Below are 17,431 nucleotides of genomic sequence, written 5' to 3'. Positions count from 1 at the left end.
CAATTTTAAAATTTATGCACAGAAATGTAATGATAAAATCAATATGATTTTATGTGTTTAATTTTGGACTATTGTAAAACGAAAAGGGATCATTCTTTTGAACAGGGCTGGTAGCGAGTCACATTTAGTGACTTGGTCACTTTTTTTGGGTCAGTCACTAAAAAGTCACTTTTTTCATCATTTGGTCACTAAAGTCACTATTTTCCGAAAAATGGTCACTTTTATCATAGAAAGTCACTTTTTTCACCGAAAATAAACCAATGAAAGAGTAATTTGAATTGCGCGTGTTAATATTGACGGTAGTAACGGTTAATTACTTGATCAGTCAGTTAGAAATTTTTTGCCTCCGGCGGAATTTCGGCATGAATCACCCTTGGCTTGAGACATTTCGATCTACGACATTATTTGACGTTCATGAATTAAAACTAACTTTGATTGTAGATTTTATTTTTTAGTTCAATCAACCTTTTGTATTGGAACTCAAAACTTGATATACAAAAACCGTATCTCGTCTTTAGAATGGGTTTTTAATTGAGAAGTGTAACTAAGTTTAAGATTGAAACGAACCATTTTTTTTTAAATCTTTTATGTCATAACAAATCTTATGTTGATATGAAATATTCTTTAAAAAAACAATTTCATACTCAAATTTATTTCGTGTTTTTTGGGAAGGGGGGTTTAAAAATTTACACAAGGCCACAAAATTTACATTTTCCTTAGGTGCAATGAATTTTAACGGTAATTTCAACTAATTTGGGTTCCCCGAATCTAAATATGTATGCAATATTTCTATCAGCTTTTGTTATTGAAATGACTTTTGAAAATAATTGAAAATCTTTAGAGAAGTTTCTGCACTTTTTTTTTACAAAAACTCAAATCAAAATCATTGAATCAATTGATGAGCTTTAAATAGAATCAGGTTTTTTTACACTTTCTGCTGTGATGTCAAAAATACTTGTAATGATATTTTTCCATAATCAGTTATCTATCAATGATTGATTTTACTAGTAAAAACTCTTTATCACCAAAACTAAATGTTTTCGGCCGAATTTGACAAAATTTCTAGTTTAGGACACTATTTACCAAATCAATAATTAAAAAAAAAAAAAAAGCACCAAAATGGTTATAGTGAAACATGTTTATTGAAAAAACTCTTCCTGAAATGTTTTTAAAAACTTATCTTTTTTATTTCCATATTGTTTTTTCAATCTTCAAATAAATTTACCGAATTTTACTGTACAGTTTTTTTTCAATTCTATAATCAACTTGCCGATTTTTTTTTAATCAAACTTTTTAAATTTTTAAGACATATTTTTAAATATTGTTTCCTTGTTTTTAAATTCTGACTTTTCGTGTTCTTCAACCATAAGCCTTTAACTCCCAATTTTTAATAATAAAACATAATTTCAACCTTCTGTTCTTTCAGGACCCAATATTTTAATCAAAAGAGACAAAATACTCAGAGCTTGTAATTTAAAGCCTTAAAACCTGCGATTGAAAATTTAAAAACTTTTTATTAATATTTTGTTCATGTTTCTTGGATCGATCATGATTTTTAAATTAATCTAAAAAGTTTGAAAAATTGTTCTAAGTAGCAACTTTAAAAATAAACATCCAGTTGAAAATGAGGAAAAGAATTCCAAATTTAGATGAATAAAAATTAACAATTATTATCATTTTCCTAACATCTATTCATGGTAAGTTTTGTACAAGATTGGACATTTATTTTAGAATTCAGTTTTTTTTTTAAATTTGCTAAGAAATTCTTTTGAAACTTATTTATTTCTTACTTTCTTGACTTATCGAAAATTTGAAACATTCATTGTAGTATGTTTCCAAAATTTTGTTTATCAGTATTTTTTTTAGTTTGTTTGTTGAACATGAGTGACAAACGGTGTAAGAAAACCTTTTCCTTTTCAATTTTTTATTTGTTGTATTGTTATTATTTTTATCTAAATTTGAATTTCGAAACCCCTCCCCCCCCCTACATTTTTTGTACTTCAAAGTTACTTTTTTCGTTCTACATAGTCACAATTTGGTCACTTTTTTCGGTCCTCAAAGTCACTATTTAGTCACTTTTTTTCAAATTTTGGTCACTAAAGTCCCTACTTTTTCATTGTCAAACCGCTACCAGCCCTGTTTGAACCATCCGCCGTTTTCGCGACTTTGTCGTGAAAATTCAACGGGTCAACCTGAAAATTGAATAATGGGATTCGAAGAGAAACCGTTATATCGTTTATGAAGTTGGGTTCTTATCTTATCAAAGCAAAGGTATCATTCTTCAGTGTAAGGAATATCGCGATTTTATTTGGTTCAAACAATAACATCTAATCTGATCACATTTTTACTGTTATAAGCGAAACGTAGTTCGTACGGGATCAGCTAGTATGATGTAATAAAGCGCACGCGATAAGTTAAGTAATCACCGCTTTTTTAGACAGTTACAAAACGAAATTCTGTGTTGTATATATATATATATATATATACTTTTTTTTTCATATTGCTGAAAATTTGGTTGAAATACCAGCGGGACAAAAACCAGCAAAATTTTAGTGGTTCCCAGAAAAAAAAATTGTTATGTACCTTCAATAAATGTTATTGAAAGCTTCAAAAGCATGAAGAATAATTTCAACGTTTTTCAGCTGAACAAGCTGAATTTTTCTAGTTTTGTATTCTTTTATCCACACTGTCTCATTTTTAAGTAGTACAAAAAATATCTCGATTGTAAAAATGTTTTGATTTTTTTTAACAATGGTGATACATAATTTGTTAAACTACTACTTACCAATAAGTTCACCAAGATGATAACTAACAAATTATTAACTTGAAAATATATTTCTAAAATGGTACCAATTCTTTGACTTTCTTTTTCTTGGGTCCATAATGCACAATGTCATCACGAACATGATGTAGCTGTTTTGAGTTTTGGAAGCATACTTAAACTCAAGCTCCATTTTTAAGCTCCATTTATAGACGTTCGTATGAATGGACGATAAAAAAAATCCTTTTCCCCATGAATAGACCTGAGGTGAAAAGGTTTCATTTCCCATTGAATAAAAACAAACAGTTTTCAATACGTGAACCAAGGCGTTTGCCAACCAGATGGGTTTTTCTTCAAATTTATTATTTATCGTGTGATATGACATGTTCGTTCACGGGATAGATTGCATAATGATTTGCGAGGACAACAAGAACACATTCAAAACAATAAATCATAGTTGACTTTCTTAGACATAACTTATATGTTCAGCAGACTACGAAAATTGTATAAAATGCGAATGATCCACATAATCGCACTTAGTAATTTCGTTAAAACACATGCCAGTGATTGTCCTTGTACAAAATCATTTTTACACAAAACTAAATAATATTTTTTCAAAATAAAATAAGCTTAAATATCAGCAAGCATGCCAACGTGTATTTATTTACATCCATTTTCGAAACTAAATATACTTGGCATTTGAACTTTTTAACTCATACGAAACAACTGGCACTGTTGAAAAGATTATGCAATTCCAAGATTCCGTCTGTTTAAAAAGAATAAATGAAAAACATAGATCTTGGATGTGGTTATCGTAGTTGGTTCTTTTCAATAATTTTTAAGCAATGTTGGTTAAACTACTGTTTTCATATTTTTTCTATTGCTGCCAAAATAAATGCTAATGTTTCCCTAGATGCATCTGTGCAGTCAACACGCACGTCGGATCATCGTTTTGTTTTTATTTATTTTTCCTTTCCATTTAGAGTATGGGGAAATAATCTTCTGGCAGGAGGGTCACTGACCCTAATACAGGCCCAAAAGGATGCATTCTTATACCTACTGATACTGCTGGATGCTATCATTTTTTCCCAGCGTGACGTGACGACTTTTTGACCGGAGGTTTTTGCACATATTACCTTTCAATTTTAGCCGAAGAACCCCAACAAACAATTCTTAAAGATTATCAACTTCCAAATTCGTCTTGCGGTTCAAGAAAGACAAGCGTGGCGTGACGACGGGCGAGAAAATCAGTTAAAAAATTTATATAAGCCAAATTTCTCGTCTTCCACATATTTTAGCAAAAACAACTTTATTCTAGAGATTTACAGCAAACAAACTTCTCTTACACTGTTTGAATAAAAAAAACAAGAAGTTATAGAAAAATTAGGTTTAAATTGTGACGTGACGACGAAGGATTTTTAGATACAGGTTGATTGGCAACAGCTTGGTGGATAGTGTAGAATAATAATGATATTCTTAAACGAAAAAAACATCATTCTTAATCATTAAAATTGCTTTGAGTCCAGCCGTGCTGCTTCGCGCTGCTTTTAAGGTGCATTTACAGTTCTTATGAACGTGAAAATGGAAATATTTATATTCGTCAAAAATCCGACCATAGGGCTTTTGCCCAGTATATTAGTATTAGAAATAATGCGAAGAATATGATGCGAAGCAAGAACGTTATTTTTTGTGAAAATTTATGAAAACTATAGAATAAAATATAATGTATCTACATCACATTTTTTAGATGGCAGTACATCGTATATTTGTCTGTAGATTTGTCATCTAAATTCGATTACGGATCTTAGAAAAAATGAAGATTCGGTAAAGGATATGAACGTTTCCAGTGCAAGAGAACAAATATTGCTAGAGTTTCTTACAAAATTTCCCGACAAAAGCCATCATCTTCCTGGTATAAAATTCTTTAAGACAAAACCGAATATGTCAATCGATGATCTGGGGAACCGTATAATGTGACCTACAAAGTTGATTAGCTTTATTTTTTTATTTTGTTGTCGTTGTCGTTGTCGTTGTCGTGGTGATCACCTTCCCTCCCCAAGCGGCAAAAAACCGTTACAAAATACCCGTAAATGCTGAATTTCTATAAAAACTTTGAACTTCCCCTAATTGATGTGCTTTTGAATTTTCAAAAATTTTCCACTCCGTGGGGGTGTTTAACGAAAAAGTTTGCTTATCACTTAAAGGCTCAAGATTTAAGAAAAGTCGGTCTACCAAACTCAAGCAGCTGTAACTTGCAATTCCCTGGACCGAATTATACCAATCGACTTCTTATGAATTACTTAGAGTGAATTTGCTTACCATTTATCTACTTAACATTTGAACTAGGTCATGAAATATAAGGACATTTTTTTAATTGTCACTAATATTCCTCATATGCCTAAATTTACATGAGCAAATTGTGATAAATTTTGAATTTGTTTCAAAATCTGAGCTTCTTAATTATTTATTACATTTTGAATTATAATGGAATGACAAATTTGAAAAAGTCAAATAGGGGAGTGAATATTGTTATAACACTGAATAATATGAATATTTTTTCTTCTGAAGTCGTACATTGATTTCCTACACCATGCAGTTTCTTTTTTTATTCTGTCAAATAGAAGAAAACAATAAAAATACTCAATCTATACACATCTGTACGAAATCATAAGATTGGCAATTTCCTTTAATTTTAGAAATTATTGGCTCTAGTATTGGTACAGGCTGAGGTACAATCACCAAAAATTTGTTAATTAACTAGGAAACTTTTCTTTTTCGATGATAATTCGAAGAATCTGCTGGAAATTTTCCACTTTGAAAACATGTTATTGTAGAAGGATTCTTGCTCTTCAAGATGGATGCAAAAAAAGTTGCATTTCCGATTAATTTTTCTTTAAAAAAGGCCATCGAAGTTCGAAAAAATTGTGGATTTTCACCACTGAAATTTGTAAAACTTTAAAATTAGTTCGAAGTTTTCCATGAAAATGTTCAAGTAAGTGCAGTTTGAGCTCCTCATTACAATAAAATGATCAAAACACAATTTTTTATGCAAAACCACAAACTTTAATTGGCATTTTAGTAAACTGAGTTAACAATCATGAATTGATGTTAATTGTTCTACTTAAGAATTTAATATGTTAAACCGGTTGGATTAAAATCATTACAATCAGTTGAACACTCAATATCTACCAGCTAGACTTTTCGAAGCTGATATTTTCTTCATTTATGCACGTTTTAGCTTCAAAGCGACATTGCATTCATTAATAAATTAGGAAAAAAAGCATTATGCAATCTTCAAAGGACCAAAAAACTTCATAACATAGTGAAATAGAGGCCTTACAACAAAATCAAAATGAAATTTGAATTCGATTTCGTTCTAAAACGTGTTTCTCTTTGAAATTCCTACCATTCTCACATAAATTTTCGATACAATCGTTTTTTTTGACGTCACAAAAAATCCAATATGGCTACCTTATTTAAATATTCCTTGCACACGCGATTTGTATGGGAAACGTCAAGTTGCTAGGGGATTGAAGCGCCATCATGTGCATTGAAAATATGCTTGGTTGAGAAATACGCGCCCAAATGTTCCCACTAATGAGTATGATATGCCATGGTTACTATTTTTTCGCGATGTTGGCTCGCGACACCTCGACCTTGGAGACGAAAAACACACCCCCAAAGGAAAACAAATCTAAAAAAAATGGATGCCATGACTTTTATTTGATTCAAATTATTAAAAATTTAATTATTATGGACAATTGAGGCGACTTTTTGTTTATTTTTTTCGATATAAACCGATTCGCATGGCTACAGAATATTCTAAAAATAATTTCATTCGAATCGACCAACACCTCCTAGGCTCCTAGACATTTCCTGAAGAAACTTCTGATAATATCTTCGAGGTGTTCTATAAACAAAACAAAATAACAAAAACCTAGTCAGCTTTGAAGGGTCTAAATTTTACGAGTTTCGAGCAAATCGATGCGGGAATTTCGTAACACTTTTGTTATATTGCCCTATGAAAATGTCTGGCTCGAAGCTTGTTTTTGCCTAACTGCAGTGCAAATGAAAGTGCAGTCAATCGGTGGAGCGTCGGTGGTGCTGTGCCAGTGGTGCTGGGCCGGTGGTGCAGTGTTATTGTGGTGTGATGGGTGTCAGTCGGATCAGTTGCTGCAGCTGCTCGTGAACAAGCGCAAATGTTATGAAAATGAAAGTGGTGTCAGGAGAGTTCGTGTTGTGTCGGTGGTGCGGTGCTGGTAGTAAAGGTTTATGCTGTTTTTGTGTTGCTGCGTTGGTGTCGGTAGCAGTCGGTGCGCTAGCTACAGTTGCACAAGAATTATAATTATTATAATAATCAAATAGGAAGTGACAATCAACCCCCACCGAAGAAATGGGGAAAAATCTTGTGAAATACGATAAAATGTCAAATAAAATATAAAATTGATCCACTGTATTCTATTTTATAATATCACGATTGCATGTTTTAGAAATAATTAATATTTTCCAATAGCAAAATTTTTCGCCTTTGTGCCTTTCTTGTCCTTGAAAATTGTTCATTATTCTAAACACAATTCCTTTTAAGTATTCCAATATAGTTCGAGTCGAACAACAAAAATATCCTAATCTGAAATTTTTCGGACAGCTTGTATACGGGAAAGAATGACCATTGAGATGGCCAAAATGATGGATTCATTACAATTTGCCTTGAGTAAACCGCCTTTTCGAATTCTGAACGAAGCTGATAAAGAAAACTACATCTGAATACACTGCGCCTGCGCGTTAGTATTAGTGAATGGCTGTTCAATCAACAGCCTAATAGAAATCGATCGAAGTCGATTGGAAAAACAGCTGATCAACTGTCAATCCATTTCAATTGATTTGGATTGGGTTTCGTTGAACACACCTAAGGGCCGTTCAGATACCACGTGGACAGAGAAATGAGATTTTTGACCCCCTCCTCCCCCTCCGTGGACAAGCGTGTACATTTGGCAAACCCCTACGCCCTCCCCGGATGTCCACGTTAACAGATTTTAAATAGTTTTTTTTAAACCTATAATTTGACAGTTAGAATACACCACTTTTGGCCTTTTCGTTGTAGGAATGGCTGATTTTGAAAAAAACCGAAAAAGATTTCCTGATACAAAAAAAAATTAAAAAAAAAATTAATTTTAATTTCTAAATTATCATGTTTATCACTTGCTTTCAAGTAGCTACAAATTGTGTAAACTTAAACTGGAAAGCTTTGCCATTTTAAGATTTTGATTAAATCATCTTAATATTTATTCACCTTTAGAAAATATTTTGAAAGTAAGTATGTCCACGTGGACATAACCCGAAACCTTACCCCCCCCCCCCCCCTCTCCGTGGACAAGCGTGGACATTTCCATACCACCCCCCCCCCCCTCCCCCTAAGTTGTCCACGTGGTATGTGAACGGCCCCTAATATCTATGTTGAGGAGTTGAATCGTTGGTGACTAGGATGGGGTTGAAAAATCATGCTGAACGAAGATCATCAACCTTGGGAAAATGATGTACTAGATTGTCGGAAGTATGTGTTCTGCTGTCATTTCACTATCGACGTTTCAAAAAATTTGATTAATATTGTAACTTTAAATGAAATTTTTAGAAACGTCGCTGGTCAACTGGCAAAAAACACGGACTCCCGACAATCTAGCACTTCACTTTTCTTTGTCGGAAGTCTGTTGGAGGTTGGAAGTCCGGCTTCCGAAGTAAAATTTATTGTTAATCTTAATAAAATATTTAAGAAACGTCGCTGGTGAACTGGCAACAGACTTCCGACCATTTAGTACTTGATTTCTTTATCGGAAGTCTTTCGGAAGCCGAATTTAGTTCTAGCGCGTTAATATAAGTTCAAAACATGCTTCTACATAACCCTGCATGTTTGTTGCTGAATTGGAATATTGTGCATTGAAATGAAATTTTTAGGAACGTTGCTGGTGAATTTACACAGACTTTCGATGATTTAATTTTTGGTCCTGTAAAAACTATTTTTTTCTAAACATAGAGATTTAGGAGTAAAAAATACTACAAAAAGTAGTACTAGCTGAAATCGTACAATGAATGTGTGGATGTATACAAACGCCTGATGCAAAACAGTCAAATTTCAGCATATGAGGCCCTCAAAGCCAAAGGGGTATAAGTGACAAAATGGTCGATTTTGAGTTTATGATGCCAAACGATTCTTCATATTAAAAACTATATTTGGTGATTTATTCAGATTTTTCGAATTTATTTAAATACTTTTACGTTCGAAAGCAAAATACAATTTTTCAAAAAATATATGGAAAATGGCCAAACACAACAACTTTAAAGTGTGTTTTCTCGAAATAATCTTTTTTGCACTTATACCCCTTTGGCTCCAAGGGCCTCATATGGAAACGAGATTTACAAGATTCTCTTCGATTTGCATTTTGTTTCATCTTACCCCTGACAGGTATCTGAATTATAAAAATATTTGTCTTAAAAAATTTATGATTGTCCGAAAAATATGTATACAAAAACAGTGTTTAGGTGATATTAAGCCAATCCGTCATACTGGGTAAAGTTTTTACGGCATCAAAAATATTGAACATACATTATTTACATACAGTTATTGTTCGATATTTTTAATTTAAAATGAAATATAAAAACTTAAAAAAAACTAGCTTATGATGTGAGAAATTATGTCCTCATTATTTTGTTATCATTAAAAGCAGGGCCGTAGGAAGAACCGACTAATGGGGGGGGTTTGGTGACTAATTTCTACCTATGATTGTTTGTCCAACAACACACGGATAAAAAAAAATTAAACAAGTTATATTTGTAACTATACGACTATTCATTTTGAAATACTCATCAATAGTTTTCGCATGGAATTGTAACTTGAGAGAAGACACGAATGCTACAAGGATGGTAAAGTGTCATTAATGAAACCTTAAAAAAAAAGTAACTTCAGAAAAGTGGTCTTTAGCCTGAAGGGTGAACTAAATTTTTTTGAATAAAACCTCTAGAAAAAAAATAAACGAAAAGTTCAGATACCGATATTTCGATAGCAAATTACTATCTTCTTCGGTGAGCGTTATCGATTGGTGAATGTGTAGGTTTTTGTATTACTTTTTAGTACAGATATTAACTCTAGAATATATTTGCTCTATTATCATAAATTGATTATGAATTTAAAATTTTGAGTGTAGAGTAGAATATCTCGCTTGCTTTTTTGGACACTCATGGGGGGGGGGGGGGGGGGGGGTTTAACCCCCAAATCACCCCCCGTTCCTACGGCCATGATTAAAAGATAATTTGATTACTGTTGTATAACAGTATTTCCCCTTAAGTGCATCATGCAGTCGACATATCTTTCTATCGAGAGAGAGTGTTAAGGCATGATCGTGATGATCTGAATAAAGAGGCTCATTCGAGTCCAGTCTGTGAAGCGAAGAACTTATATATAAAATATTGTCCGAACACCCGTTTAACTAGTTTCAGTTAAAGTCTTTGCTGAAGTTTTACAAAGGTGATAACGTGAAATTATCTTAAAAGACTTAAGATAGTAAAGTGGCGACGAGCCTGCACGATACTTGCGCGTGTCGTATGAAAAAGCTGTAAAGCTGTAAGGTTTTTTTTAACAGTCAGAGGCTGCAAGTCTTGACCACGTGTGTCAAAAGTGGTATCTTATAAGTGGTATCTGAAAGGGTTATAGTGTCGATATCATAAAAGCGACATTTGTTTCGAATCTATTAAAAAAAAGTTAAAAGAAAGAAGGTTAACATTGTTCACAAAAAAAAAAACGATCATTTCTATAGTGTGGTTTAGCGTGGCTAAGTGATCACCATTTTGTACCCTTGTACTGGACCATCTTAGGAGAAGAGTACTCGAGGAGAGCATGTATATAATCCATTGTGTATTCTATTCTTTCTTCAACAGCAAGTGAGTTTAGTGAACGATCGGTAGCGTCGATCAGTTCTAGTAGTACTCACAGATCATCACGTAGAACTCACCAGAAAGCTACGGTGAGTCGTGAAATATTCTTCATAACTGCTGCCTACGAAGTGAGCTGATTGTGTACTCATCATTGAAAAGCGATAAGCCGAGGCTGTCGATCGACGTTTTTTTTTTTTGGGAGTGAGTAATATCAAAGTTCAAGTAAGTGATTTTTTTTCTATTTTATTTTTTTGCGTTATAGACATTTCTAATAATGGCACCAACCGGCTTGATTGGTGTTATAGATAGTTACATTCCCGGAAGGTCATTTACCAACTATCTTGAACGTTTTGAAATTTTTTGCTCCTTGAACAATGTTCCGACAGAAAACAAACGTTCATATTTTATCACACTCGGTGGTGAGCTGGTATATGATCAGTTGAAAGTTCTCTTCCCTAATACCAACATTGAAACCTTAGAATATGCGAATATCACTCAACGACTTAAAGAACATTATGACAAGGTAGATCCTGCACTTATGCAGCGCTACCGTTTTTACAACCGTTTTCAGGGTGTAACAGAAACTAGTGAGAACTTTGTTCTTGCTGTTAAACTGTTAGCCGAGCAATGTAATTTCATGGAATTTAAAAACGATGCTATAAGGGACAGATTGATTATGGGTTTGCGGAATAAAACATTACAGCAAAAATTTTTAATGGAAGAAAACATTACCAGGGAAGAAGTGGAGCGATTAATAATTAGTAGCGAAAGGGCTGATAACAATGCAAGAGTTATCAATGAAGGTAACGGCACCAATGTTCTTTCCATTCAACATCGTCTCGGTAGACGCGAACGTTACGATCAGAGTAATTGGAGAAATAACCAATACAATCGCGAATATCAAGGAGCCAATAGCAGGGGTCGTATGTATTCGCGTGGTATGGTTTGGAAACGTAATCGATCAGGTTCGCGTAGTCGCGATGATTCTCAGTATCCGGGTAAAGCGAATGGAAATCGCGAACGATCTGTTTCTCGAGGTCGCGAAGGTCCACATAGCAATGCTATTTGTAACCATTGTGGTGTAAAGGGTCATTTGAAACGAAACTGTAGAAAATTAAACTCGGTAAATTTGGTGGACAACCAACATACGATGGAAGCTGTTGCACAATATTACAAACGGTTGAAAATACGAAAAAACAGTGATGATGATGAGTCGGACGTTGAATGTTTAATGATCGCTTCAATAAACCGGATTAATGAGCCTTGTCTAATCAAAGCTGCAGTAAATAATAAATCGCTTTTGATGGAAATCGACACGGGATCGGCAGTTTCTGTAGTTGGAAAAAATTGTTACAATAAATTGTTCTCTAATGTACAGATTTTGAAATGCGATCGGAAGTTGGTAGTTGTTAATGGTTCGCGCTTGAATATTTTTGGGGAGATGAACGTGTGGGTGGAAATTAATGGAATTAGAAAAACTGCGAGACTGGTTATTCTGGAAACAGCAAACAATTTTACTCCACTCATTGGGCGAGACTGGATGGATCTCTTCTATCCTAATTGGAGGGGAAGCTTCGAAGATGTACAGGCAATTCGAAAGGTTAGCGTAACTGAAAGCGTAGAAAACATATTAAATAATTTAAAAATTAGATTCGCAAAAGTATTTAATAAAGATTTTTCTGAACCCATCTCAGGATATGAAGCAGATTTGACCGTTAAGGATTCTCAGCCCATCTTTAAACGACCATATGAAGTACCATACAAAATTAGGGACAAGTTATTGGAACATTTGGAGTTGCTTGAGAAACAAAAGGTAATTTCCCCTATAGAAGCCAGTGAATGGGCTTCGCCTATAATAGCCGTTATGAAAAAGGATGGTGATTTGCGTATGGTGATAGACTGTAAGGTCTCCATAAATAAAATCCTTATACCCAATACTTATCCCCTTCCTCTGGCGCAGGATATTTTCGCATCCCTAGCTGGGAACAAAATATTCTGTTCCTTGGACTTGGCTGGAGCTTATACCCAGTTAAAACTTTCTCATAGATCGAGAAAATATGTTGTTATAAACACACCTAAAGGATTATTTACCTACAATCGTTTACCACAAGGTGCTTCTTCGTCAGCTAGCATTTTTCAAAGAATAATGGAGCAAATCATACGTGGACTTAAGAATGTTACCTGTTATCTTGACGACCTGCTTATTGCAGGTAAAGATTTTAAAGATTGCCTCGATAAGTTGGAATTAGTTCTTGAAAGACTCTCATTAGCTAATGTTAAAGTGAGTTGGAAAAAATGCAAATTTTGTAAATAAGTTACCTTATTTGGGGCATTTAATAACTGACGAAGGACTTAAACCATCCCCGGAAAAAATTTCAACAATAGTAAAAGCTAATATTCCAAGAAATGTTACAGAATTAAAATCATATTTGGGTTTGATTAATTTTTATAACAAATTTATACCGTTTATGTCATCTAAATTGAAAAGTTTGTATAATCTTTTACAAAAAAACACAGAATTTGTTTGGACTAAAGACTGTAATGATGCATTTGAGGAGAGTAAAAAAGCATTACTTAAAGCTGATATTTTGGAATATTATGACCCTTGCAAAGATCTAATTGTTGTCACTGATGCATCGTCTTATGGACTAGGAGGTGTCTTAGCCCATGTAGTTGATGGGGTTGAAAAACCTGTATGTTTTACATCATTTTCGCTGAATTCCGCACAAAGATCGTATCCAATCCTTCACCTGGAAGCACTTGCCTTGGTGTGTACTGTGAAAAAATTTCACAAATTTCTTTTTGGGAAACATTTCACAGTATACACAGACCATAAGCCTTTGCTGGGTATTTTCGGGAAGGATGGAAAAAATTCGCTTATTGTAACAAGGCTGCAAAGATTTGTTTTAGAACTAGCAATCTATGACTTTGAGATTCTGTACAGGCCATCTGCTCAAATGGGAAATGCAGATTTTTGTTCCCGCTTTCCTTTAGACCAACCTGTTCCGACAGGTCTTGATGGTGGCATCAACAGTTTGAATTTTTCAAACGACTTTCCTCTAGATTTTGCGCAAATCAGTAAAGAAACGAAAATTGACAATTTTCTTATGCAGTTGACTGAATTCATAAAAACTGGTTGGCCAAAAAAAGTTCCAGAGAATTTAAAAAACTATTTTGCCTGCAAATCTGAATTAGAAGTTGTAGAAAATTGTATTTTGTATAGAGAACGAGTGTTGATACCAAAAAGTTTGCACAAATCTGTCTTGAAACTTCTTCACGCTAATCATAGTGGTATGGTGCGAATGAAGCAGTTAGCAAGAAGGACAGTTCATTGGATCGGAATAAGTTCAGATATAGAAAGATTTGTAAAGCAGTGTGATATTTGTGCCAGAACTTCTGTGGTGATTCCTTGCTCAAAAGAGAAAGGATATTGGATCCCTACTAACCGTCCTTTCAGTAGGATTCACGCCGATTTCTTCCATTTTAGTGGAAAAACGTACCTTCTGGTAGTGGACAGTTATTCAAAGTGGGTAGAAGTTGAGCTTATGTCACATGGCACAGACGGTGCACGAGTGTTAAAAAAATTAGCTAAGATCTTTGCGACTTTTGGACTACCTGATGTTATGGTAACGGATGGAGGTCCTCCATTCAACGGTAAAGAATTTGTGAACTTTTTGGAATTGCAAGGTGTTAAAGTTCTTAAGAGCCCTCCTTATAATCCCGCCAGTAACGGCCAAGCAGAGCGTTTAGTCAGGGTCGTAAAAGAAACTTTAAAAAAGTTTTTGTTGGATCCAAGCACGAGAAATCTGCCTATTGAAGATCAGATAAATTTTTTCTTGATAAATTATAGGAATAATTGTTTGTCGAGTGATGGCAAATTTCCTTCAGAGAAATTATTCTCCTTTCAGCCTAAAATTCTGTTGGATTTGATAAATCCAAAAAAACAATACAAAACCTATCTTGAAAAACATTCTAAACCGACAGGTCAAATCCCAGAAATATTGGATGAAGCCCCTGATCCATTTTTTAGTTTGGTGGAAGGAGATAAGATTCTTTATAAAAATTTCAGAAGAACTGATGTAGAAAGATGGATTGATGCTGTATTTCTAAAACCAATTTCTAAAAATGTCTTTCAGATATCGTTGGGTGGACACCTGTTATCAGCACACAGAAATCAATTAAAACTTTTACCAAATAAACGCCGCAGTTCGTTGGTTCTGATGCCTTACACAAACCGCAAGCGTAGACGGAATTCGCTAGATGACGAGAAGGACTTTCCTGGATTTCCTGATGTTCCGCATGTACCACAAGATGACGTTAGGGAGGCGAAAACACGGAAGCTGTGCATGGTTAATCGGAGTCCAATAGTGACCAGAAGAAGAAATAAGAACAAAACATGAATCCAGTATCAAAATCCATCTGCTGCTAGATGCAAGTCCCAGCTATTCAAAAAGAACAACTAAATCAATTTCCGAATTTATATTAATGAATCTCTTGATTCTTTTGTAGCATGTTCAATGCATTCTGAAAATTTTTAACTATTATTATTATTTATAAAATAAGATCGATTAGGCTAGCTGATTTCGAATATTCCATCGTGCATGTTAAATGCTGTCAAGAAAATTGTATTTCAGAAATAGCAAGTCAGATTCTAATTACTGAATTATCGAATATTATTTTTCCTTCTAAAGAAAGGAGGATTGTTGTATAACAGTATTTCCCCTTAAGTGCATCATGCAGTCGACATATCTTTCTATCGAGAGAGAGTGTTAAGGCATGATCGTGATGATCTGAATAAAGAGGCTCATTCGAGTCCAGTCTGTGAAGCGAAGAACTTATATATAAAATATTGTCCGAACACCCGTTTAACTAGTTTCAGTTAAAGTCTTTGCTGAAGTTTTACAAAGGTGATAACGTGAAATTATCTTAAAAGACTTAAGATAGTAAAATTACATTACACAAAATTGAAAATTTAATCAGTGTTGTGGTAAACACATGTTGCATCTAACTCAGTCTTTGATTGAATGGAGGGTCAAAATAGATTTGAAATCGGTTTTTGTTTTCCATACGTCTAATCACCGAAATAAGAGGTGCTAGACAATAGATTCGGTTTCAGGAAGCCAAAATCTTCCAAAATCACCTAAAATGTTGTCCCGTATTATATGTGGGTGTAGGTAATAAAGATATATAATAATTTAATGGTGATTATTTACTTTAAGCGATATGTAAGCGATACGCATGAAAGTTCATCTACAAATTAAATCAAAATTACTAAATATTATTCAAATATGCACTGCTTGATTCATTACGTCTTCTACCAGATTGGGCGTTCTCCAATCGAAATGATCAACGTTGAAATATAAGAAAAAAGAAAAATGGAAAGATAGGGTTCCTATTGGAAGAGATAAATCGCACAAAGTGAGCTATAGCTAATTACAGAGACTAAAATTGCATAGCTAGGAAATAAATAAAATTCAATTCTTACAAGTATCTGAACCCATATTTTCATCCCTGGGTTGAACGAAAGTGCAATGCATCAATTGTTTGGAGAAAAATCATAGATTAATGGTAAAAACAATGATTTGTATAGAATGTCAATAAGATGAACATTTTGCAGTAAGGGGATATTTCGACCAACTACAACCAGAGGCGCTATGCAAATAGAATAAGGATGGTGTTTTTGAATCATCAGAATTTTTTTTCTTAACTTATTATATCGACCTCAATAAAGTTTCCCCCTTGGGTTTTTCAAATGGTACAATAAAATTCCTAAAGCTATTTAAAAACTTACCCGATTATGATAGACTAATAATTTTCACAAAGTAGGCATAGATTTGCATGCTGCCGATGGTGTCCACACGAATATAGCAGATTTTGCAGTAAATCGAGATTACTTTGTGTTCACTCTTCTGCTGGTTTATTCACAAATGTTCCACAAAATCACTCATGGTAGCCAGCCTACAAGGTGGCATTCAATTTTGGTTAACAAACTCAAAACTCGTTAATCCAAACACATTTCCAGTGATTTTCATGGTGGATTTTCAAATTCTGCAAATTGGAATTGAAATTTTAGTATGAAGAGGTAATTCTAATTTAACAAGAATCAAGCTGCATGTGTAAAATGAGAGTAAAACAGAGTTTTCTCCCGTTCGTTTCGTCCTTAGAGCCGAGCAGTCAGTCGCATGCGTTTTGATCCCATCATAGCTTTTGCGAGGTGTTCTACTGAACAGCAACGTTGAATGGCAAAAGCTTTTTACATGTACATAGCTTTTAATAACACAGTAGAAGCTTATATGAATCAAGTTTATACGAATGAAGTTATTGTGCGTCTCCACATTAGCTTTTTTTCAAAAACGGCAAAGAAGGATCACGTTTTAAACCTTGCTAAAATATTTATTATGCAGGTAATTTTCTATATAATTTATAAAATTCAACAAAATGTAAAAAAATAGAGCCAATTTGCAAAGATGATATAATTTAGCTATGATCATGTAATTTTTTTTATATCATTTGAAATATTTTAACATTCCACGAGAACTGAATTATAACTCATTTCGATAGAAAAAAATGAATATCGAAATATCTCCTCTTGATAGAATTTTGAAACTAAGGCATTTGATTCACTTTTGTTTACTATTAAGAAAAATCGGTTGTTTTCGTATACATTTTGTTGAATTTTTAAGCGAAAAATTGTTTATTTTTAATATTTTTTTCTTAAACGTTATTCAAGTAGAAGAATGTTCAAAA

General features: G+C 33.7%; 1 protein-coding gene across 3 annotated transcripts in view; it reads right to left on the bottom strand.

The window, feature by feature from the left end:
* Window positions 1-16,809, bottom strand: part of LOC129744044 (neuroligin-4, Y-linked) — a 39,101-nt gene extending 22,292 nt beyond the window's left edge. For 2 of the 3 annotated variants that reach the window (XM_055736372.1, XM_055736374.1), the window contains exon 1: window positions 2,786-2,924. The gene's annotated coding sequence lies outside the window, so the exon portion shown is untranslated. Of the gene's footprint in view, window positions 1-2,785; window positions 2,925-16,475 lie in introns of those variants that run through there. The other variant, XM_055736373.1, reaches the window with a different exon arrangement.
* Window positions 16,810-17,431: the final 622 nt, after the last annotated feature.

Source organism: Uranotaenia lowii, chromosome 2 (genome assembly GCF_029784155.1).
Source record: "Uranotaenia lowii strain MFRU-FL chromosome 2, ASM2978415v1, whole genome shotgun sequence".
In the NCBI taxonomy this organism is placed as follows: Eukaryota; Metazoa; Arthropoda; class Insecta; order Diptera; family Culicidae; genus Uranotaenia; species Uranotaenia lowii.
This window is presented reverse-complemented; position numbering and strand designations above follow the sequence as displayed.